Source organism: Bos indicus, chromosome 14 (assembly GCF_029378745.1).
Source record: "Bos indicus isolate NIAB-ARS_2022 breed Sahiwal x Tharparkar chromosome 14, NIAB-ARS_B.indTharparkar_mat_pri_1.0, whole genome shotgun sequence".
Taxonomy (NCBI): domain Eukaryota; kingdom Metazoa; phylum Chordata; class Mammalia; order Artiodactyla; family Bovidae; genus Bos; species Bos indicus.
Window position 1 is genome coordinate 63,191,161 of NC_091773.1, and position 23,297 is coordinate 63,214,457.

The following is a 23,297-nucleotide window of genomic DNA, read 5'->3' on the forward strand; positions in this document are numbered from 1 at the left end:
AGACTCAGCCATACGTATACTATTTATTTATTCACTTATTTTTGACTGTGCTGGATCTTCATTGCTGCACAGGATTTTCTGTAGTTGCAGGGGTTGGCTGGGGGCTGTCTACTCTTTGTTGCAGTGCTTGGGCTTCTCACTGCGGTGGCTTCTCTTGTGGAGGAACACAGGCTCCAGGGCACATGGGCTTCAGTAATTCCCGTGTGTGGGCTCAGTAGCTGTGGCTCCTGGGCTCTGGAGTACAGGCTCAAGTTGCTCGGGCTTAGTTGCTTCAAGGCATGTGGAATCTTCCGAGACCAGGGATCAAACCCATGTCTCCTGCATTGGCAGGCATATTCTTTACAGTGAGCCACCAAGGAAGCCCCAGGTTACCCAATTGTTTTGATTCTGTTGGCAAAATAGTTCCAAGTGACTATGAAACCTTGCCACACCCAACATGAGAATGTACTTCTCTCTCTTTCTCAAACATCTTTCTCCGTAAACTCTTAAGTGCAGCAGTCGTTCCCAATGTGAGATCCCTGGACAGACCATCGACATCAGATTACCTGGGAGCTTGTGAAAAATGCAAATTCACCAACTCACCCCAGGCCTCGAGAAACTCATGGAGGTGGACAGCAGACTGTGTGTCTAGCAAGTCCTCCAGGTGATTCTGATGCAGGTTAGAGTTTGAAACGCATCAGTACCGAATGCTGACAGGAGGAAGTAGCACCTCAGTAGCCATTGAAAGCCATCATTGTAAATTATGCCGAATTTGGAGTTTTCCAGCAACTTGTAGCAACCGTGGGGTAGGCAGTCGATTTTACCCGTCTGGATAGTTTTATTCCTAATCTAGTGACTGTTTATATAATGGTTGACCATTATTCTCAATTGGAGCAGTTCAAGCTGGTTTTAGAAAAGGCAGAGGAACCAGAGACCAAATTGCCAACATCCGCTGGATCATGGAAAAAGCAAGAGAGTTCCAGAAAAACATCTATTTCTGCTTTATTGACTATGCCAAAGCCTTTGACTGTGTGGATCACAATAAACTGTGGGAAATTCTGAAAGAGATGGGAATACCAGACCACCTGATCTGCCTCTTGAGAAATTTGTATGCAGGTCAGGAAGCAACAGTTAGAACTGGACACGGAACAACAGACTGGTTCCAAATAGGAAAAGGAGTACGTCAAGGCTGTATATTGTCACCATGTTTATTTAACTTATATGCAGAGTATATCATGAGAAACACTGGACTGGAAGAAACACAAGCTGGAATCAAGATTGCCGGGAGAAATATCAATAACCTCAGATATGCAGATGACACCACCCTTATGGGAGAAAGTGAAGACGAGCTAAAAAGCCTCTTGATGAAAGTGAAAGTGGAGAGTGAAAAAGTTGGCTTAAAGCTCAGTGTTCAGAAAACGAAGATCATGGCATCCAGTCCCACCACTTCATGGGAAATAGATGGGGAAACAGTGGAAACAGTGTCAGACTTTATTTTTCTGGGCTCCAAAATCACTGCAGATGGTGACTGCAGCCATGAAATTAAAAGACACTTACTCCTTGGAAGGAAAGTTATGACCAACCTAGATAGCATATTCAAAAGCAGAGACATTACCTTGCCAACAAAGGTTCGTCTAGTCAAGGCTATGGTTTTTCCTGTGGTCATGTAGGGATGTGAGAGTTGGACTGTGAAGAAGGCTGAGCGCCGAAGAATTGATGCCTTTGAACTGTGGTGTTGGAGAAGACTCTTGAGAGTCCCTTGGACTGCAAGGAGATCCAACCAGTCCATTCTGAAGGAGATCAGCCCTGGGATTTCTTTGGAAGGAATGATGCTAAAGCTGAAACTCCAGTACTTTGGCCACCTCATGCGAAGAGTTGACTCATTGGGAAAGACTCTGATGCTGGGAGGGATTGGGGGCAGGAGGAGAAGGGGACGACAGAGGATGAGATGGCTGGATGGCATCACTGACTTGATGGACGTGAGTCTGAGTGAACTCCGGGAGTTGGTGATGGACAGGGAGGCCTGGCGTGCTGCGATTCACGGGGTCGCAAAGAGTCGGACACGACTGAGTGACTGATCTGATCTCATCTGATCTGAGTGCATTTTTTTAAAACAGCGTGTGATCTGCTACATTATTTGTCATACCTTTAGGAATTTCAACACAGGTTAGTATTTGATGTCATTTTATGTGGCCGCAACAAAGTAAATTCTTATGTAAAAAGCTAGCAATAAGAAAAAGCTAGTGTTTTTTAAACTATTCCATTTATGAGATTAAAGTTTTAGTTAAATTTCTAGTGGAGAAAAACTTCTATTATCATTTTAGTGTTTACTTCTGTTATCATTTTAATGGTGATTTTTAGCATCTATTATAATGGCCAATGCCATTTTCCTAAATTAAAACTTTAGTATTTGATACCAAATTGTTACTTTATTATGTCTTTTTTTTTCCCTCAGTTGTTTTGGCTCCGCAAAAATCGGTAGATGCTACCCCATAGCCAACTCATCCCCATAGTGCCCTGAGTGAAGACAAGTCTGTTTAGATGTATGATGTATTAAAACCCACTACCTAAGGCTCCAGGGAGTGAGAACAGCCATCAGATGTTAAATCTCTTATAATGAGATGTGGGGAGAAGAATGCCGCTTCTGTGCCATCTGGGCAGAAATACCAAGTTTGTTTTTAAATCGTATGTATATACATATATATAATTTATATATATATGAGATCAGATCAGTCGCTCAGTTGTGTCTGACTGTTTGCGACCCCATGAATCGCAGCACGCCAGGCCTCCCTGTCCATCACCAGCTCCCGGAGTTCACTCAGACTCACGTCCATCAAGTCAGTGATGCCATCCAGCCATCTCATCCTCTGTCGTCCCCTTCTCCTCCTGCCCCCAATCCCTCCCAGCATCAGAGTCTTTCCCAATGAGTCAACTCTTCGCATGAGGTGGCCAAAGTACTGGAGTTTCAGCTTTAGCATCATTCCTTCCAAAGAAATCCCAGGGCTGATCTCCTTCAGAATGGACTGGTTGGATCTCCTTGCAGTCCAAGGGACTCTCAAGAGTCTTCTCCAACACCACAGTTCAAAGGCATCAATTCTTCGGCGCTCAGCCTTCTTCACAGTCCAACTCTCACATCCCTACATGACCACAGGAAAAACCATAGCCTTGACTAGACGAACCTTTGTTGGCAAGGTAATGTCTCTGCTTTTGAATATGCTATCTAGGTTGGTCATAACTTTCCTTCCAAGGAGTAAGTGTCTTTTAATTTCATGGCTGCAGTCACCATCTGCAGTGATTTTGGAGCCCAGAAAAATAAAGTCTGACACTGTTTCCACTGTTTCCCCATCTATTTCCCATGAAGTGGTGGGACCGGATGCCATGATCTTCGTTTTCTGAACACTGAGCTTTAAGCCAACTTTTTCACTCTCCACTTTCACTTTCATCAAGAGGCTTTTTAGCCCGTCTTCACTTTCTCCCATAAGGGTGGTGTCATCTGCATATCTGAGGTTATTGATATTTCTCCCGGCAATCTTGATTCCAGCTTGTGTTTCTTCCAGTCCAGTGTTTCTCATGATATACTCTGCATATAAGTTAAATAAACATGGTGACAATATACAGCCTTGACGTACTCCTTTTCCTATTTGGAACCAGTCTGTTGTTCCGTGTCCAGTTCTAACTGTTGCTTCCTGACCTGCACACAAATTTCTCAAGAGGCAGATCAGGTGGTCTGGTATTCCCATCTCTTTCAGAATTTCCCACAGTTTATTGTGATCCACACAGTCAAAGGCTTTGGCATAGTCAATAAAGCAGAAATAGATGTTTTTCTGGAACTCTCTTGCTTTTTCCATGATCCAGCGGATGTTGGCAATTTGGTCTCTGGTTCCTCTGCCTTTTCTAAAACCAGCTTGAACATCAGGAAGTTCACAGTTCACGTATTGCTGAAGCCTGGCTTGGAGAATTTTGAGCATTACTTTACTAGCATGTGAGATGAGTGCAATTGTGCGGTAGTTTGAGCATTCTTTGGCACTGCCTTTCTTTGGGATTGGAATGAAAACGGACCTTTTCCAGTCCTGTGGCCACTGCTGAGTTTTCCAAATTTGCTGGCATATTGAGTGCAGCACTTTCACAGCATCATCTTTCAGGATTTGAAAGAGCTCAACTGGAATTCGAGCACCTCCACTAGCTTTGTTCGTAGTTATGCTTTCTAAGGCCCGCTTGACTTCACATTCCAGGGTGTCTGGCTCTAGGTCAGTGATCACACCATCGTGATTTTCTGGGCCGTGAAGCTCTTTTATTTATCTATTTGGCTGCATCAGGTCTTAGTTGCAGCACATGGACTTAGTTGCCCCGCAGTATGTAGGATCTTAGTTCCCAGACCAGGGATCGAACCTGTGTCCCCTGCATGGAAGGTGGTTTTTAATCACTGGGCCACCAGAGAAGTTCCTAGAAATACCGGGTTTCTAGGAACCCATCAACTGAATCTGCTTTGCTGCTTTTCACCCACTGAATGTCATATACAGAGCCACTAAAGCACATTGAATGTACTGTGGTAGATGACTGGTGGTATCTCCTACATTGCTTCACACTATAAAAATACTTTTTTTTTGTTTGGCTTTTCTCCCCAAGAATTAACCTTGTAAAGAATGAAATGTACCTGGGTGTCTGAATTTGAAATTGACATAGAAATATATAACTTAACCAACTAAGCAGTAAATGGCACTTTTTTGGGGCCACTTCTATTTTTCATAGTTGTATGGATATGTATATTTGCATTGACACTGTTTCCACGCAGACTCTGAAACTAGCAGTGTGGACTTCAGCTAGTAACCTGAAGTAACACATCTCCTTCAGGGAAGTGAAGGTTTCTGTTTCTTGAACTGGTCATTGGTAACTCTTCAACAGAAAGCGTGGTCCTGTTAAAACATACTGCACTGAATACATATCTTTATCTCTACTTCTTCCTGAAGTCCCATTGATGGAAGAATAAGAGAGGAGATGAGATGGTTCAAGATAACAAAATTTGGAAGGTGGAAAAAAAGTGGAAAGTGACTGGAGGAGTAGAAACTGATTTAGGTGAACTGAGAAAGATGAACCAGAGCATCTGTAGACAGGATCAAGCCTGTTTAGGCTGTAGAACCTCATAAAGACATAGAAAATCAAATTTCTAATTGTCATTGAAGGTGGGAGCAAGTGGAAGGACTGAAACCAGAGGAATGGATTAACATTTTTAATTCAAAGCTGTTAGATCCTGTAGGTCCCCTTACCACCCCCCACCCCACCCCCAGTATAATCAAGCTTCTATCTGTATTAATTTGCTTGTCATTCAGTTACTAAGTCGTGTCAAACTCTTTGTGACCCCATGGACTATAGTATGCCAGGCTCCTCTGCCCTTCACCATCTCCGGGAGTTTGTTCAAACATATGTCCATTGAATCGGTGATACCATCCAACCAGCTCATTCTCTGTCATCACCCCCATCATCCTCCTGCCTTCAGTCTTTCCCAACATCAGGGTCTTTCCCAATGAGTGAGCCCTTCGCATCAAGTGGCCACAATATTGGAGCTTCAACTTCAGCATCAGTCCTTCCAGTGAATATTCAGTGTAGATTTCTTTTAGGATTGATTGGTTTGATCTTGCAATTCAAGGGACTCTCAAGAGTCTTTTCCAGCACCATAATTTGAAATCATCAATTTTTTGGCACTCAGCCTTCTTTACAGTCCAACTCTCACATCTGTACATGACTACTAGAAAAACCATAGCTTTGACTATACGGACCTTTGTTGGCAAAGCTAGGGCTACCATAAAAAATACCACACATCATGTGGATTAAACAAGAGAAATGTATTTTCTCATGGTGCTAGAAGTTCCAGGTTAAGGTTTCGGCAGGGTTGGTTTCATTCTGAAGCCTCTCTTCTTGACTTACAGGTGGCCGTCACTGGCTCTGTCCTCACAGATCCTGTTCACTGTGAACATGCACGTGTCCTAATCTTCTCTTCTAAGGACACTGGTGATGTTGAATTAGGGCCCACACATATGACCCCGTTTTACCTTAACTGCCTTTTTAGAAGCCCTGTCTCCAAATACAGTCACATTCAGAGGTAAGGCCATACCTTGGAGTTATTGGAGGTTTAGTTCCAGAGCACCTCAATGAAGTGAATATTGAAATAATGCAAGTCACATGAATTCTTTGGTTTCCCAGTACATACAAAAGCTCCGTTTACACTATATTGTAATCTATTAATCGTGCAATGGCATTATGTCTACGAAAACAATGTGCATACTTTTAAGTAAAAAATACTTCATTGAAATCATCCCCTGCACAACAGCGTAGGACTAAATAATGGGTTGTCTTTTCTTTTCTTTTTTTTCCTTCCAACATATCTATCCTTTTCCCAGATTAAGATGTACTCCAGAAAAAATAGTTTCGTTTTTATGTTGAAATAAGATGTTTTGTACCTTTTATTTTCATGTGCTGCTGCTGCTGCTAAGTCACTTCAGTCGTGTCCAACTCTGTGCGACGCCATAGATGGCAGCCCACCAGGCTCCCCGTCCCTGGGATTCTCCAGGCAAGAACACTGGAGTGGGTTGCCATTTCCTTCTCCAATGCATGAAAGTGAAAAGTGAAAGGGAAGTCACTCAGTCGTGTCTGACTGTTCGAGACCCCATGGACTGCAGCCTACCAGGCTCCTCCGTCCATGGGATTTTCCAGGCAAGAGTACTGGAGTGGGGTGCCATTGCCTTTTCCGTTTATTTTCATGTAGGATACCACAGTTTATTGCTTAAAAAAATACTTTATTATTAAAATGTTAGCCATCATCTGCACCTTCATTAAGTAATCTTTTTGTTGGTAGAGAATCTTGCCTAGGTATTGATGGCTGCTGACTAATCAGAGTGGTGGTTGCTGAAGGTTTGGGTGGCTATGATGACTTAAAATAAGACAACAGTGACATTTGCTGCATCAGTTGACTCTTCCTTTCACAAAGAAATTGCTTGGTAGCATGCAGTACTGTTTAATAGCAAGAACTTCCTTTAAAACTGGAGTCAATCCTCTCAAGTCCTGCTATTGCTTTACCAGTTTTTGTCATATTTTAAACCCTTGTCATTTCAACAATCTTCATAGCATCTTCACCAGGGGTAGATTCCATCTCAAGAAATCACTTTCTTTGCTCAACCATAAGAAGCAACTCGGCATTCATCAAAGTTTTATCATGAGATTGTAGCAACTCAGTCACATCTTCAGGTTCTACTTCTGTTTCTGATTCTCTTGCTATTTCCACCACATCTGCGGTTATTTCCTTCACTGAAATCTTTTTTTTTTTTAATTTGTTTTGATCAGAGAATAATTGCTTTACAATGTTGTGTTGGTTTCTGCCATATAACAACATGAATCAGCTATAAATGGCAACCCCCTCCAGTGTTCTTGCCTGGAGAATCCCAGGGACAGAGGAGCCTGGTAGGCTGCCGTCTATGGGGTCGCACAGAATCGGACATGACTGAGCGACTTAGCATAGCATACATATATCCCCTCCCTCTTGAACCTCCCTCCCACCCATCCCCATCCCACCCCTCTAGGTTGTCACAGAGCACCAGGCTGAGCTCCCTGTGTTTTATAGCAGCTTCCCACTAGCTGTCTGTTTTACATGTGGTAATGTATGTTTCAATGCTGTTGTCTCAACTCGTCCCACCCTCTCCCTCCCTCACTGCATACACAAGTCTGTTCTCTGTGTCTGCGTCTCCATTGCTGCCCTCCAAATAGGCCCATCAGTACCATTGTTCTAGATTCCATACATATGCATTAATATGTGATATTTATTTTTCTGACTTCACTCTATAACAGGCTCTAGGTTCATCCATCTCAGTTCAACTGGCTGAAATGTATTCCTTTTTATGGCTGAGTAATATTGTATTATATATATGTACCACAACTTCTTTATCCATTCATCTGTTAATGAGCATCTAAGTTACTTCCCTGTACTGGCCATGCTGCAATGAATGTTGGGGTACATGTGTGTTTTTGAATAATGGTTTTTCTCAGGGTATATGCTCAGTAGTAGGAGTGCTGGGTCATATGGTAGTTTTATTCCTGGTTTTTTAAGGATTCTCCATACTGTTCTTCACAGTGGCTACATCAATTTACATTCCCACCAACAGTGTAAGAGGGTTCCATTTTCTCCACATCCTCTCCAGCATTTATTGTTTGTAGATTTTTTGATGATGGCCATTCTGACCATGTGAGGTGGTTATACCTCATTGTAGTTTTGACTTGCATTTCTCTAATAATGAGTGATGTTGAGCATCTGTATGTCTTCTTTAGAGAAATGTCTGTTTAGGTCTTCTGCCCATTTTTGGACTGAGGACTGTTTGTTTTTCTGATACTGAGCTGCGTGAGCCTCTTGTATATTTCTGAGATTAATCCTTTGTCAGTTGCTTCATTTGCAATTATTTTCTTCCATTCTGAGGGTTGTCTTTTCATTTTGTTTATAGTTTCCTTTGCTGTGCAGAGGCTTTTAAGTTTAATTAAGTCCCATTTGTTTAGTTTTGTTTTTATTTCCATTACTCTAGGAGGTAGGTCAAAGAAGATCTTGCTGTGATTTATGTCAAAGAGCCTTCTCTGAAATCTTGAACGCCTCAAAGTCATTCATGAGGCTTGGAACCAAACTTTACCCAACTCCTGTTTTTGTTTTTTTAATTAATTAATTTTGTTTTTTGACTGCCCTGGGTCTTTGTTGCTGCTCACAGGCTTTTGTCTGGTTGTGGTGGGCAGTGCATGCTCTTCCCTGTGGTATGCAGGCTTCTCACGGTGGCTTCTCCTGTTGCAGAGCACAGCCTCCAGGTGTGTGGGCTTCTGTAGTCATGGCACACAGGGTTAGTTGCTCCACAGCATGTGGGATCTTCCCTTCCCTGCATTGGCAGGCGGATTCTTAACCACTGGGTCATCAGAGAAGTCCTTCCTAACTCCTGTTAATATTGATATTTTGACCTTTTTTCCATGAGTCACCTCATCCTAATGTTTTTAATGACCGTTTTTAATGGCATCTAGAATGACAAATCCTTTCCTGAAGGTTTTTCATTTACTTTGTCCAGATTCATGAAAAGAATCATTGTCTATGGCAGCTTTAGTCTTACATGTTGTATTGCTTAATTAGTAAGACTTGAAGGTTGAAATGACTCCTTGATCCACGGGCTGCAAAATGGATATTGTCCTAGGAGGCATGAAACATTCATCTCTTTGTACACCTCCATCAGAGCTCTTAGGTAACCAGGTGCATTTTCAGTGAGCATCAGTATTTTGAAATTAATCTCTTTTTTTCTGAGCAATAGGTCTCAACAGTGGCTTGTGCTGCTGCTGCTAAGTCACTTCAGTCATGTCCGACTCTGTGTGACCCCATAGACGGCAGCCCACCGGGCTCCCCTGTCCATGGGATTTCTAGGCAAGAGTACTGGAGTGGGTTGCCATTGCCTTCTCTGCAACAGTGGCTTAGAACATTCAATTAGCCATGTTGTAAACACGTATGCAATCATACAGGCTCTTTGTTCCATTTATTGAACACAATCAAAGTAGATTTAGGATAGTTCTTAAGGGCCTGAGGATTTTCAGAGTGGTTGATGAGCATTGACTTCAACACCAAGTCACCAGATGTATAAACCTCTTTTATGAGAGTTTGCCTGTCCTTTGAAGCTTTGAAGCCAGTTGTTGACTTCTCTCTAGCTGTGAAAGTTCTAGATGGCATCTTCTTCCAATATAAGAGTTTTTCATCTACATTGAAAGTTTGATGTTTAGTGTAGCCATCTTTGTTAATTATCTTAGCTAGATCTTCTGTATAACTTGCTGCAGCTTCTACATCAGCACTTGTTGCTTCATCTTGCACATTTATGTAACAGAGACAGCTTCTTTCCTTAAAGCTCACGAAACAGCTCTGCTAGCTTCAGACTTTTCTTCTACAGCTTCCCCACCTCCATCAGCCTTCACAGAATTGAAGAGAATTAGAGCCTTGCTCTGGATGAGGCTTTGGCTTAAGACAATGTGGTGGCTGGTTTGATCTATCTAGACCACTAAACTTGCTTCATATCAGCAATAAGTTTTTCATTTTCTTATCATTTCTGTGTTCACTGGAGTAGCACTTTTAATTTCCTTCAGGAACTTTTTTTTTGCATTTACAACTTAGCTCATTATTTGGCACAAGAGGCCTAGCTTTTGGCTTGACTCAGCTTTCTATATGCCTTTCTCACTGAACTTAATAATTTTCAGCTTTAATTTAAAATGAGACACATGTGATCTGTCCTTTCATTTGGACACTTAGAGGCCACTGTAGGGTTATTAAATGGCCTGATAACAATATTGTTGGGTCTCAAGGAATAGGGGGGCCTGAGAGGGATGGGGGAATGGCCCATCAATGGAGACATTAGAACACACACAACATTTATCAGTTAAGTTGGCCGTCTTATATGGGCACAGTTCATGGTGCCACCATAACAATTACAGTAGTAGCATTGAAGGTCACTTATTGGGCTTCCCTGGCAATTCAGTGGTAAAGAATCCACTTGCCAATGCAGGAAGCATGAATTCAATCCTGGTCTGGGAAGATCCCACATGCCATGGAGCAATCAAGCCCAAGCACCCAACTATTGAACCTGTGCCCCAGAGCCCGGGAAGTGCAACTACTGAGCCCATACCACAGCCACTGAAGCCCATGTGCCTAGAGCCCGTGCTCTGCAATAAGAGAAGCCACTGCTGTGAGAAGCCCATGCACTGCAAGGAAGAGTAGCCTTGGCTCACTGCAACTATCACCAAAGACCCAGCACAGCCAAGTAAATAAATAAAAGTTTTAAAAGAGCACATCGCATATCACTGTAACAAATATAAAAATAATTTAAAAGTTTGAAATATTGCAAAAATCGTGAAAATGTGACACAGAGACACAAAGTGGTCAAATGCCATTGGAAAAATGGTGCTAACAGACTTGCTTGATGCAGGGTTGCCACAAACCCTTGGTTTGTTAAAAAAAAAAAACAACAACAACAAAACAATGCACATAAAGCACAATAAAGTGAAGTGCAATAAAATGGAGTGTGCCACTGCAGGGTTAGGACCTCAGCCTGTGAATTTAGGTGGGGGGCACAGTTCAGCCCATAACACCATCCCTCCTCATTCCGGCAGGAGACAGAAGTGTATTCTAGACAAACTGAACCAGGAAGACTGCAGACTTGGGTGTACTGAGGGAATCATCAGGACTGAGGCACCGGACCTATAACAGGGAGAGTTTGTGAAGGCCATATGCTAATCAGTGAGATACCATCTCCTGGTTTCCTCCACCCAGCCCAGTGAGCCAGGAACCAAGCTTATCCCACCAGCAGCCACGCCTCCCCTCAAAGCAGGAGATCAGAAGATCTTTCTTTGGATTAATTGTAAGGTCTTAGAGAAAAGATCTGCAGATACTGATGTGGGTGTTTCCCAATCAGGAAGAAAGAGAGAGTGGGGGGAGAAAGAAGAAAGAGAAGAAAGAAAAAGGAGGGCGAAAGGAAGGAAGGAAGAAATGAAAGAAAGCAAGGAAGAAAGAAAAAAGAGGGCTATTCTCTAATACATCTCCTTTCAACAAAGTCCATCAGTCAACAAGTCCTACCTTCATACAGAGAGTTTCTAAGGAGCTCTTTCTGCCACACTCTTGAATATAGATAAGAGGTTAGGGGTCAGACATTTGAGAAAAGCCTCCAAAATGAAGACTTGACCAACATGTAACTAAAAGAGTGATTTTAAGAAAAACAGATGGTACAAAGATGGAATAAAGATTATATAATTAAAATATGAGAAAACATTGCCTCCATGAAATAAGAACAGCTACTATTTATTTTTAAAAAATTTTTAATGGAATGCTTCATGAATTTGCTTGTCATCCTTGCACACTTACCATGCTCATCTTCTCTATATTGTTCCAATTTTAGTATATGTGCTGCCGAAGTGAGCACCAGCATACTATTTAAAAGCAATGAAACAACCATCAGGGAGTCAAAAAGGGCTCATAGACATTAAAATATCAATATGAAAGCCTAAAAAGAGGCTAAAAAGAAAGCATAAAAAGAGCCTTCCACGGTATATTTGAAGTTAGAATCTAGGAAATCTCCCATACAGTAGAAAAAAAACAACAAAATAGAGAGTAAAAGAGAAAAAAAATTAACAATTGTAAGATCAGGCAGGTAGATCTCATACATGACTAAGAGGTATTGCAGAAAAAGAGAATGGAAAAATGTTGGGAAGAAAATTATCAGAGAAAAGATAAAATATGATTTTTAAATAGCTCAAGTATTTTAAGTCTTCTAATTGGCATGACCCACACAGTGGTCAGCACAGTGGGTTCTAAATGAAGTAAATTGAAGCAATTCTCATAAAATGTCTGGGCTGATCTTTCTAGCCCAGAGAAATGAAAATAAAATGAAGCAAGCAAAGAGCAAACTGCTCAGGCACAAAGGATCAAGAATAAGAAAAAAAGAAAGAAAGGGGAAGAAATAGGAGTCCCTGGTGGACTAGTGGTTAGGATTTCTGGCTTTCGCGGCCTGCTGTGGCCCTAGTCGATAAACTAGATCCCACAAGCTGTGGGGCATGGTCAAAAAAAAAAGAAGAATCAGAATATATTATCTCATTCAATAATACTGCCAGCTTCAAGATATTAGGGGGGACAAAAACCTTTAAATGCTAAATTATATGCCTAGACAAGTTATCAGTGAAGCATGAAAGTAGAATAAAATTCAATTCCAGAAGCTCAAGTTCTAAAACCTTGCATCCTTTCTCAAAAAGATACTAGACAATGTGCTCTATTAAGACATGGGAGAACAGAAAGAACCAAGAAAGAGATAGTCTTAAGATTCAGGAAAGAGGGGAGGCAACAGAAGAGAAAGTTAGAGGGATGGCAGAAAATGATAATGGCTTAGCAGGCTTAGAGAGCAACTAAATTCTCTCATCCAACAGAGGTCTTGGGGTGGGGGTGAAGGGTTGAACCCAACAATTAAGTTTAACATGATGGAAAATTATATTGAGATGGTGTTTGAGGGTATGAAAAGTATTAAGAATAGGTACAGAGAAAGCTTAACAAATATTTAGCATTCAGTAATTCTGGGGGAAAATTGCACAAGACTGGAAATATAATCAAATTAATCTTACTACATACTTGGTTCAACAGTGAATAATACTCATATGATCTTCATAATAGAATTACTGAATGATAATTTACTAAAACTGGTGATAAACCTCAACTGGAAGATGAAAGAAGGAAGATACTGGTATTAGGTGGGTGATGACGATGTGGGAAATTGTGAGTTAAATTACCATGTGCGTGTGTGAGTGCTTTGTCACTCAGTCATGTCTGGCTCATTGTGATCCCATGGACTGCGGCCCACCAGGCTCCACTGTCTGTGGGATTTTCCAGGCAAGAATGCTGGAGTAGGCTGCCATGCCCTCCTCCAGGGGATCTTCCCAACCCAGGGATTGAACCCACTTCTTTTACATCTTCTGCATTGGTGGGTGGGTTCTTTACCACTAGTGTCACCTGGGAAGCTCAAAATAGTCATCTTCTGTAACAGAAAGTCAATACCTATTGCCCAAAATTCATAAATCAGAAACTAGCAACTACACATCAATTAGAAATGCTTTTGGCTGCTAGTAATATCAAGGCTGATTAACAGTAGTTTAGAAGGATGGGATTTAGTTTTCCTCATTAAAAAAAAAAAAAAAAGCTCTGAAAGTTAGCATTGGTCCCAACACTCAGTTGTGGTATCTCTGAGCGTCTCTTGGCCTTTTTCATATGGATACAAGATGACCCCTTCAACATTAGCTGTTACATCTATGCTTAAGACAGTAAGGAGGAGGAGAGGATGGTGCTTACCTCAACTAAGTCATTCATGAAGAAAGAAATGCCAGCACTGAAGAAGCCTCCTATATGCCTCTATCTCATTGGCCAGACCTGGGTCACAGAATTGTGTTCTGGTTGGCCATTCAGCATACTACTTAGAAATATAGAAGTGAATGCTAGAATTTGAAAAAGAAAGCTCAAATAATGAAAAAGAGTTGCCCCTGAAGAGTGGGATTGGAAAGTGGGGAGGAGCGAGGCATGGACTGATATTTTTCGATGATATTAATGTGTATCGTTTTCAATATTATTACTCAAGGTAATTATTTGACTTTTAAAATTACATATAGTTTATATACATTGTAGTTTACATCCACAAATATACAACTTTGGTCGAATAAAATTAAATTAAAAAATAAAAGTACAATTGCAAATATATCATGTTCCCTCTTTCCCAGGGTCTTTGAATTTGCTGTTTTGTATCCCTAAATCTCTTGGTCTCTTTAACCCCTCATCCAACTAGCTCCTAACCTTCCTTCAGATAGTGCTGTATCATCTCATCCCCAGAGAAGCATCCTCTACTCTCCCAGATCATGTATAGGTATATTGGGAAGATACATTTCTCCATGATTTATTAATCCAGGAACATGTTCCTCTTTTTTGAAAACACTTGTCACAGTTGTGATTTCATATTTACTTGCACAGTGTCTGATCCCTGGCCGTCACCTTCCACTAGACTCTGAGCTTCAGGAGGGCAGAGATGATATCTGTTACTGGCTCTTCATTGTCTCCCCAGCACTTAACACCATTGCTGGCATTTGGTCAGCAGTTTCATAACTCAGAGTTCTGAGTCAGTGTCTTGGCACTCATCTGCCTCTCACAGTAGAAACTTTCATGTTCTTACACAACCAAGTTTAAAAGCAGGAAGAAGGTAGATAGAGCACGTACTTTAGGGATGAAAATCTTTCCCAGAAGCCCCCATCAGACTTCACCTTGTATCTCATTGGCCAGAACTGGGTCACGTGATCTGTACAAATCAGGAGCTGGATCCATCTTTCATGAGATCAAGAAATCTCCACTCAATATTTGAATAGATCTGGGTTATCTTAACAAGAAAGTAGTGGGAGACTGCCACTGAGTTAAAAATAAGTGTCAATAGAGATAACACAGAATTGATAGCTTCATAATACAGATGATAAATTTGACCTTCGTTTCAGATAATGTAAGTAACAGATCTGGGATTCAAATCTTTATCTGCCTTATTCTAAAGTCTGTATCATGATACCTCCTAGCTTTAAATGTAAAGTTCTTCCTGATTCAAGATGTGGTAGATTTAGTCAGGAATGGCTTCATAGAAGAAAAATATCTTAGGCATGGTCTTGAAAGAAATAACACAAATTGAGTTGATAGAGTGAATGAGAGGAAAGTTATTAGTTATATTAACCACTCTCTTGGACTTGCTTGGAGGTCCAGTGGTTAAGAATCCACCTTACAATGCAAGGGACATGGGTTTGATCCCTCATCAGGGAACTAATATCCCACATACCACAGGGCAACTAAGTCAGTGCTCCCCAACTCGTGAACCCATGCAACAATGAAGACCTACTGCAGCCCAAAAAACCCCCACAAAAAACACCCTTTTCATTTTCACTTTTATATTAAACTGCTTTTCATGTATCCCATTGATCATCAGAGCAATGCTCTCTATTTTGGGAATTATTATTGCTTTGATGGTCTAAATGAACTATAAATAAACTGAGATGAGAAGACATTTACCCCGGGGAAAATGTCACAGTGAGAACCCAGAGACCATGGCTGGGCTACAGGAGGACAGAATGTTCTGAGATTTTTAATGAGGCATGCTCGTTGTTGATGCCTCAAAGTACTCTTAAAAATGTCTCAACCTGGAAAACATATTCAAATAACCTAATATCATGGAACTGCTGCTTTCCTGCTTGATAACCTTCAGCAGTTCCTCAGTGCACACAGGGCAACCTCATCTAGGAATTAAGATGTTACCCGGTCTAACTCCAGTCGCTCCGATTCATCCCAACTGGTCTTCTGCACTCAGAGACCTGAGTTGAATGTGGCCGGATGTGGAGTGTGCAGGGCGACATGTAGGAGGGAGCTGTCTTTGTCCAAGACTTGTGACCATCCCCCCACCATAATCACAAGTGTAAGCAGAGCCATAAAGCGTGCATGAAATTGGAAGATGGAACCAAAAATACCAGAGAGGGTATTTGGAAGGACCTTAAAGCTTAAGTGAGTGAGCCAAAGCGTTAAAGTGTTAATGACTCAGTCATATCTGACTCTTTGTAATCCGGTTGACTGTAGCCCACCAGGCTCCTCTGTCCATGGAATTCTCCAGGAAAGAATACTGGAGTGGGTAGCCATTCCCTTCTCCAGGGGATCCTTCTGACCCAGGATTTGCCAGAAAGACAGCCCTATATAGTGTTGCCCAATTTAGAACTGTACATGGGTCAAACATGGGTCTCCCACATTACAGGCAGTTTCTTTACCATCTGAGCCACCAGGGAAGCCTTAGGAGAGCTCAAAACTAGTACATGATCTAGGACATCAAGCCAAGAGATATGAGTGAGTGGTTGCCCATTGGGAGCATTGAGATATGGACAGCAAAAACTCTAGGGCAGTCGTCTATGGGGACAGACGACTTTCGCTGCTGGGGACAATTTGCTTTTATTACGCTGGTCTTGGTACAGCCCCTTCCCTCCCCTGCATCACATGTTGTCAGTTCTTCCAGGGGGTCTGGCCAAAAGCCTTGACCTTTTCCAAGGTACTCTGGAGATAGCAGACAGTCCTCTATGGCACATGCTGGTCCACGTACTTCCCAGTATACTAAGTTCTGGAGACAACCAGACCATAGAACATTTTTAACTGCACTTTTCCCATCTCTTGTTGCAGGACTTAACAGCAGAAATATGCACAAGGAGAGGAGAAGGAAGAGGCTAAATTTAAGTGGTCCAACCCAGTGAGAAGGGTCTCGTCATGGGCTCGGGCATTGCATGCAGAAGCCATATGAGGAGGCCATGATTGGTCTCTAAGCAGCAGTTTTCCAGACTGAAAGACAGAAGATTTGCCACAAAGACAGCCCTATAGTGTTGCCCAATTTAGATATACTCCCTGATTCTCAGGGCCAGTTTCTTGAAAATCTCTGAGTGGCCGGTACATAGCTCCTTCTGGTTCCTGTGGGATTTTAGTCATTAGAAATGCCCTAGGGCCTTGCTTGGAGAAGGCAATGGCACCCCACTCCAGTACTCTTGCCTGGAAACTCCCATGGATGGAGGAGCGTGGTAGGCTGAAGTCCATGGGGTCGCTAAGAGTTGGACACGACTGAGCGACTTCCCTTTCACTTTTCACTTTCATGCATTGGAGAAGGAAATGGCAACCCACTCCAGTGTTCTTGGCTGGAGAATCCCAGGGACGGGGGAGCCTGGTGGGCTGCCGTCTATGGGGTCACACAGAGTCGGACACGACTGAAGCGACTTAACAGCAACAGCAGCAGGGCCCTGCTCAGTTAAGTATAGCCACAGATCAGCAATTTTGGAATAGCCTGGAAGCTGGTTAGAAATGTGGAACCTCAAGCCTCCTAAATTAGGCCTATATTTTAATAGGATTTATATGCACATTAAAGGGTTAGGAAGCAGTTTTCTAGAGTTTGGCGATACAGTCACGAGAGGAAGCCGCATCTCCTGGAGGTTCAGAACAAAGAAGCACAATGGATGACTGTGGGTAGACTTAACCAGTGGGTCAGAACAAAGAAGCACAATGGATGACTGTGGGTAGACTTAACCAGTGGGTCAGAACAAAGAAGCACAATGGATGACTGTGGGTAGATTTAACCAGTGGGCCAGTTGTGCTGTTATAGCAGAAATTCCTCAGAACTCACTTGGGATTGTCAATGGATGAAACTGATGTGATGAACCGGTTCTAGGAAATTTTAGAATGAGCTATCAGGTTGGTCACCCCCTAAAGCCACTGAATGGTCTTAGCATCATTAAAAGCAAAACAACCAGACACTACAGGCTTTCTGAGGTATTCCATGAAAAAGCCTGTGGCATCACCTATTGCCTAAAAAAATGAAGCAACCTAATCAAGCCTCTGGAAACAAGGAAGAGAGGGAAGCAAGTTGAATGACTCCAAAGGAGCCACACTAACATATGTAGAATGTTGGGAAGGCTGTGGGAAACAGACTTAGTTACTGCAACAGGTCAATGGCTTGTGAGGTGGGGAGAAATCTACATTAAAATGGGTATAAAAGACAAACCACTAAATGTAATTTGTGGACCTGGTTTGGATCTTGATTTAGACAAGAAACATGTTTAAGAAATGTATGTGGTAATAGAGATGCACATTGACATCATGGGCTCGGGCATCGGATACAGAAGCATATGAAGGAGGCCATGATTGGTCTCTAAGTCGTAGTTTTCCAGACAGGAAAACAGAAGATTTACCAGAAAGACGGCCTCATAGCATTGCCCAATTTAGATGTCTGAAATGTCTGAAGCTGGCTTGAAAGGAAAGAATTCAACAGAAGGGAGAAAAAGAGTAGATAAAGTAAATGTGGCAAATTTTTTCATAATTACTGAATTTGGGTGAATGGGTCTATGAGGATTTGTTGTATTGTTCTCTCTACTTGCTGTGTGAGTTTAATTTTTTTATACCCCAAAAAATGTTTTTGAAAGCAACAAAATCCAGAGCTCAGTGTCCACATTCATTTGACCGTGATACTACAGGGAAGGGAGTGGACGGATAGAAGTGAGTATGGAGGGCTTCAGACAAGGCTTTCAAGAACCTGAATGTGGAACCATCTGGCTTCTCCATCCTTCACTGGCTCCTGCCTGGGTGGGAGAGAGCATGGGAAGTATATGTGTTATGTGTGTTTGTGTGTGTGCGTGTGTGTGTGCGTGCACTGAGGGAGGCACTCAGTTTTAAATATGACATTTAAGCAAAATGATATGATTCTTCCCTGGGAGCTGGTGAGGACCAAGCTGAGGGTGAAGTTCCCAAGGACCAAGTTTGGAGTAGGGAAGTTCTTTCCGAAAATATCAGGTGATGCCCAAACCAAGAAAGCAAAGGGAGCAGAAACTGTACAAGAAGCAAGGTGCCCCAAAGCCATGTAGGTCCCCAGAAACAAAAGAGTCTCAGGAATTATCAGGGACAGTTTTATGGTAAGGCTTTGGATTGAGAGATAGAATGAGCACGTAAGACTTGGAGGTAACAGAACCAGTCCACTGGGAGTCTCTTAGAAGTCAGTCTCAAACCTGGATGCCCATAGAATCTCCATAAGAGGCTGTCACGAATGCACATTTCCTGACCTGACTTCTAACTTAATGACTTAGAATGCCCAGGGGTGAGGCTCAGGAATCTGTATTTGCAACACGCCCTTCCGTATGCCCAGGGATTTTTTTTACAACAGGAAAGCAGTGGTACCAAGACCACAGGCCTGAGGAACGATCAGGTTGCCTTTAGGAATCTACCACTTATTGGGCCAGCTGGTGCATGGCTCCTGTATGGCTCATCCCAGCTCTAATGGCCAAGAGCAAAAAGACATCAATTTACCAAAAAGACCTCAGCTTACTCAGTCTAAGACTTCCTTTCATTGACTATGTGCCCCAGGCAAAGTGCTCTGCACATTGTATCTTAAATACTCATTGCATTTTCCAGCTGGTATTTAAAGCAATTTAATTACTTAAGACTGCTGTAGGAATAAAGAGAGATGAAGAAAGGTGAGCACTCTTTATCATAAGGATTTTAGAGAAATAGAGTTCTTTGGCTTCTACCAGAATCATAAATTGTCCAGAAGGAGGGACCCACAGAAATTATCCTGGAATCCCAGATTTAATCTTGCATTTCTCATTCTATCTCTAGCTGCCACATACTTTCTGTAGCACTGGTGGCTTGAAGTCAAAACTGCCTGTGATTTTGTGACATGTAAGGCATTCAGTTCAGCTCAGTGGCTCAGTCATGTCCGACTCTTGGAGACCCCATGGGCTGCAACAGACCAGGCTTCCCTGTCCGTCACCAACTTCCAGAGCTCACTCAAACTCATGTCCATCAAGTCAGTGATGCCATCCAACCATCTCATCCTCTGTCATCCCCTTCTCCTCCTGCCTTCAATCTTTCTCAGCATCAGGGTCTTTTCAAATGAGTCAGTTCTTCGCATCAGATGGCCAAAGTTTTGGAGTTTCAGCTTCAGCTTCAGCATCAGTCCTTCCAGTGAATATTCAGGACTGATTTCCTTTACGATGGACTAGTTGGATCTCCTTGCAGTCCAAGGGTCTCTCAAGAGTCTTCTGTAACACCAGAGTTCAAAAGCATCAGTTCTTCGGGGCTCAGCTTTCTTTATGGTCCAACTCTCACATCCATACATGACTAATGAAAAATCCATAGCTTTGACTATATGGACCTTTGTTGGCAAAGTAATGTCCCTGCTTTTTAATATGCTGTCTAGTTTGTCTTAGCTTTTCTTCCAAGGAGCAAATGTCTTTTAATTTCATGGCTGCGGTCACTATCTACAGTAATTTTGGTGTCCAAGAAAATCAAGTCTGTCACTGTTTCCATTGCTACCCCATCTATTTGCCATGAACTGATGGGACCAGATGATATGATCTTAGTTTTTTGAAAGTTGAGTTTTAAGCCAGCTTTTTCATTCTCCTCTTTCACTTTCATCAAGAGACACTTTAGTTCCTCTTCACTTTCTGCCTTAAGGGTGGTGTCATCTGCATATCTGAGATTATTGATATTTCTCCCAGCAATCTTGATTTCAGCTTGTGCTTCATCCAGCCTGGCATTTCACATGATGTACTCTGCTGCTGCTGCTGCTGCTGCTGCTGCTGCTGCTAAGTCACTTCAGTCGTGTCTGACTCTGTGCGACCCCAGAGACGGCAGCCCACATAGAAGTTAAATAAGCAGGGTGATAATATACAGCCTTGACATACTCTTTTTCCTATTTGGAACCAGTCTGTTGTTCCATGTCCGGTTCTAACTATTACTTCTTTACCTGCATACAGATTTCTTAGGAGGGAGGTAAGGTGGTCTGGTATTTTATACTCCAAAAATCTTGAAGAATTTTCCACAGTTTGTTGAGATCCATGGAGTCAAAGGCTTCAGTCAATGAAGCAGAAGTGTAAGGCATTAGTCATTAAGTAATCCTTTGCTTTACAAGTGCCTTTATCATTTCAACGACTCATAATAAAGTGAAAATTTTAGGAGCTCTGCTTGTATTTTTGAATATGTAAACTTTTTTAAAATGGAATAATGATATATTTGGTATCTACTGCTGTGTAACAGGGTTTCCCCAGTGGCTCAGTGGTTAAGAATCTGCCTGCAATGAAGGAGTTACAGGAGATGCAGGTTGGATCCCTGGATGGGGAAGATCCCCTGGAGGAGGGCATGGCAACCCACTCCAGTATTCTTGCCAGGAAAATTCTACGGACAGAGGAACCTGGGAGGGGGCTACAGTCCATGGGGGTACAAAGAGTCGGACACGACTGAAGCGACTTAGCACACATGCACGCTGTGTGACAATCTACCCCAAAATTTAGCAACTTGAAACAACAAAAACTTATTGTCTCACTTGTTTTTTGAGAGTCAGGAATGTGGCAGCAGCTCTGCTGGGTGGTTCTGGCTGTGGTCTCTTATGAGGCTGTGGTCTCTTATGAGGTTGTGGTCAAGCCATCAGCCAGGTCCGCAGTCACCTGAAGGCCAGAGGATCTCTTCCCGCGTTCACTCACACACTTGTTTCGTGGACTGTTGGATAAAGGGCTCAGCTACTTGCCATGTGAATCTCTCCACAAAGATGTGTGAGTATCCTTCAGAAATGACTGCTGGCTTCCCAAGAACAAGTGAGAAAGAGAAAGAGAGGGAGATCGTGGTATCTTTTATAACTTAATTTTGAAGGTCACATTCCATCTTTTCTGCTGCATTCTATGAGTCACACAAACCAATCTTGGTGCGATGTGGGAGGGAACTATGCCAAGGTGTAAATATCAGGAGGCGAGAGTTTTGGGGGCCATCTTGGAGACTGCCTACTGCATATGGGTGGGTTTTAAAGCTTACAAAAAATTATTTAAAAAAGAACTTTAAAAATGAATAGACTCACACATCTTCATTTATGACAAAATTATATACAGTGTAGTGGGAACAGGACAGTCTTTTTAGTAAGGGACTCTAGGCCAATAGGATGTCCAGATGAAGGAGGAAGGGAAGTGGAAAGGAAAGGAAGCAAAGAAGGACTTGACCCCTACCTCACACACAAGAAGTTAATTCCAAGTGGATTATAGTTTTAAATATTAAATGTAAAACAATAAACCTTCCAGAAGCAGATAACAGAAAAATATCGGCATGACCTTGGAGTGTGTGTGTTAGTTATTCAGTTGTGTCCGACTCTTCACGACCCCATGGACTATAGCCCAGCAGGCTCCTCTGTCCACGGAATTCTCCAGGCAAGAATACTGGAGTGGGTTGCCATGTGCTTTTCCAGGGGATCTTCCTGACCCGGGGACAGAACCTGCCTCTCCAGCATTGCAGGCGAATGGATAATTTACCATCTGAGACACCAGGGAAGCCTGACCTTGGAGTAGGCCACAAAAAAAAAAAAAAAAAGAGAGAGAGAGAGAAAGAAGGAAAGAATACAGACTTATACAAAGCCATAAGAAAAAATAATGCAATTGGATATGACCCAATAAACTTGGGTAAGCAATTTTTCAAAATTGGTATTCGAATAATCACTTAACAGAAATGTACTCAAAAACATATTTTTAATACAATTTATTGAAACAAAAGTCTTATTAAAATAGTATACCTGTGTGAAAACATTGTGTAACATGTAAATGTGTATAATGTGTACACATCCTCTCAGAAAGGCCACTCAGTTTTAGAGGAGAGCATAACATGTTCTACGTGTTTCTCATAAAAAGTAGTTTTCAGGCTTTCCCTGGCAGTCCAGTGGTTGAGCCCATTCCGCCAATGCTGGGGGTGTAGGTTCCATCCCTGGTTTGGGAACTAAGATCCCACATGCCACACAGAGTGGACAAAAAATTAAAAAAAAAAAAGTAGTACTCTTCATTTGGGGCTCTTTAATGATTACATTTTCTCCACAGCAAATGAAATGCTGTTTTGTTTTTTCCGGTGGCTGAATTTCATCCCAGATATTCCGCCTTTCTGGTTAGTCACTGCAGCCCTTGGTTCAGCTGTTTAGCCATGTCCCGCAGTGACTAGAATTTACCAAGTACACACTGATCTCCAGAATCTGAAACTCCAGCTGAACTTCTCTGGTTTCCAATGGAAACAGTGAGAATGGACAGGTTGGAAGGAAGGACAAATTAAGGGAAAGAAAACCTTCGAGTGGATATGGTCAGCTTGGAATCTCAGAGAAAGCACTGGGGAGTCACCTGCAGCTTTGGCTGCTGCTGCTGCTAAGTCGCTTCAGTCGTGTCCGACTCTGTGCCACCCCATAGAC

General features: G+C 42.2%; 1 long non-coding RNA gene and 1 other non-coding gene across 2 annotated transcripts in view; one reads left to right on the top strand and one right to left on the bottom strand.

Annotated features, from left to right (window-relative positions):
• The window catches only part of LOC139187009 (uncharacterized), a 35,890-nt gene that overhangs the window by 3,620 nt on the left and 8,973 nt on the right, over nucleotides 1-23,297 (top strand). The window contains exon 2 of the long non-coding RNA XR_011570708.1: nucleotides 16,739-17,562. This is a non-coding gene — a long non-coding RNA (uncharacterized lncRNA). The remainder of the gene's footprint in view (nucleotides 1-16,738; nucleotides 17,563-23,297) is intronic.
• Nucleotides 11,831-11,942, bottom strand: LOC139187048 (U6 spliceosomal RNA). The gene has a single exon (XR_011570749.1). It is a non-coding gene; the product is annotated as a U6 spliceosomal RNA (small nuclear RNA).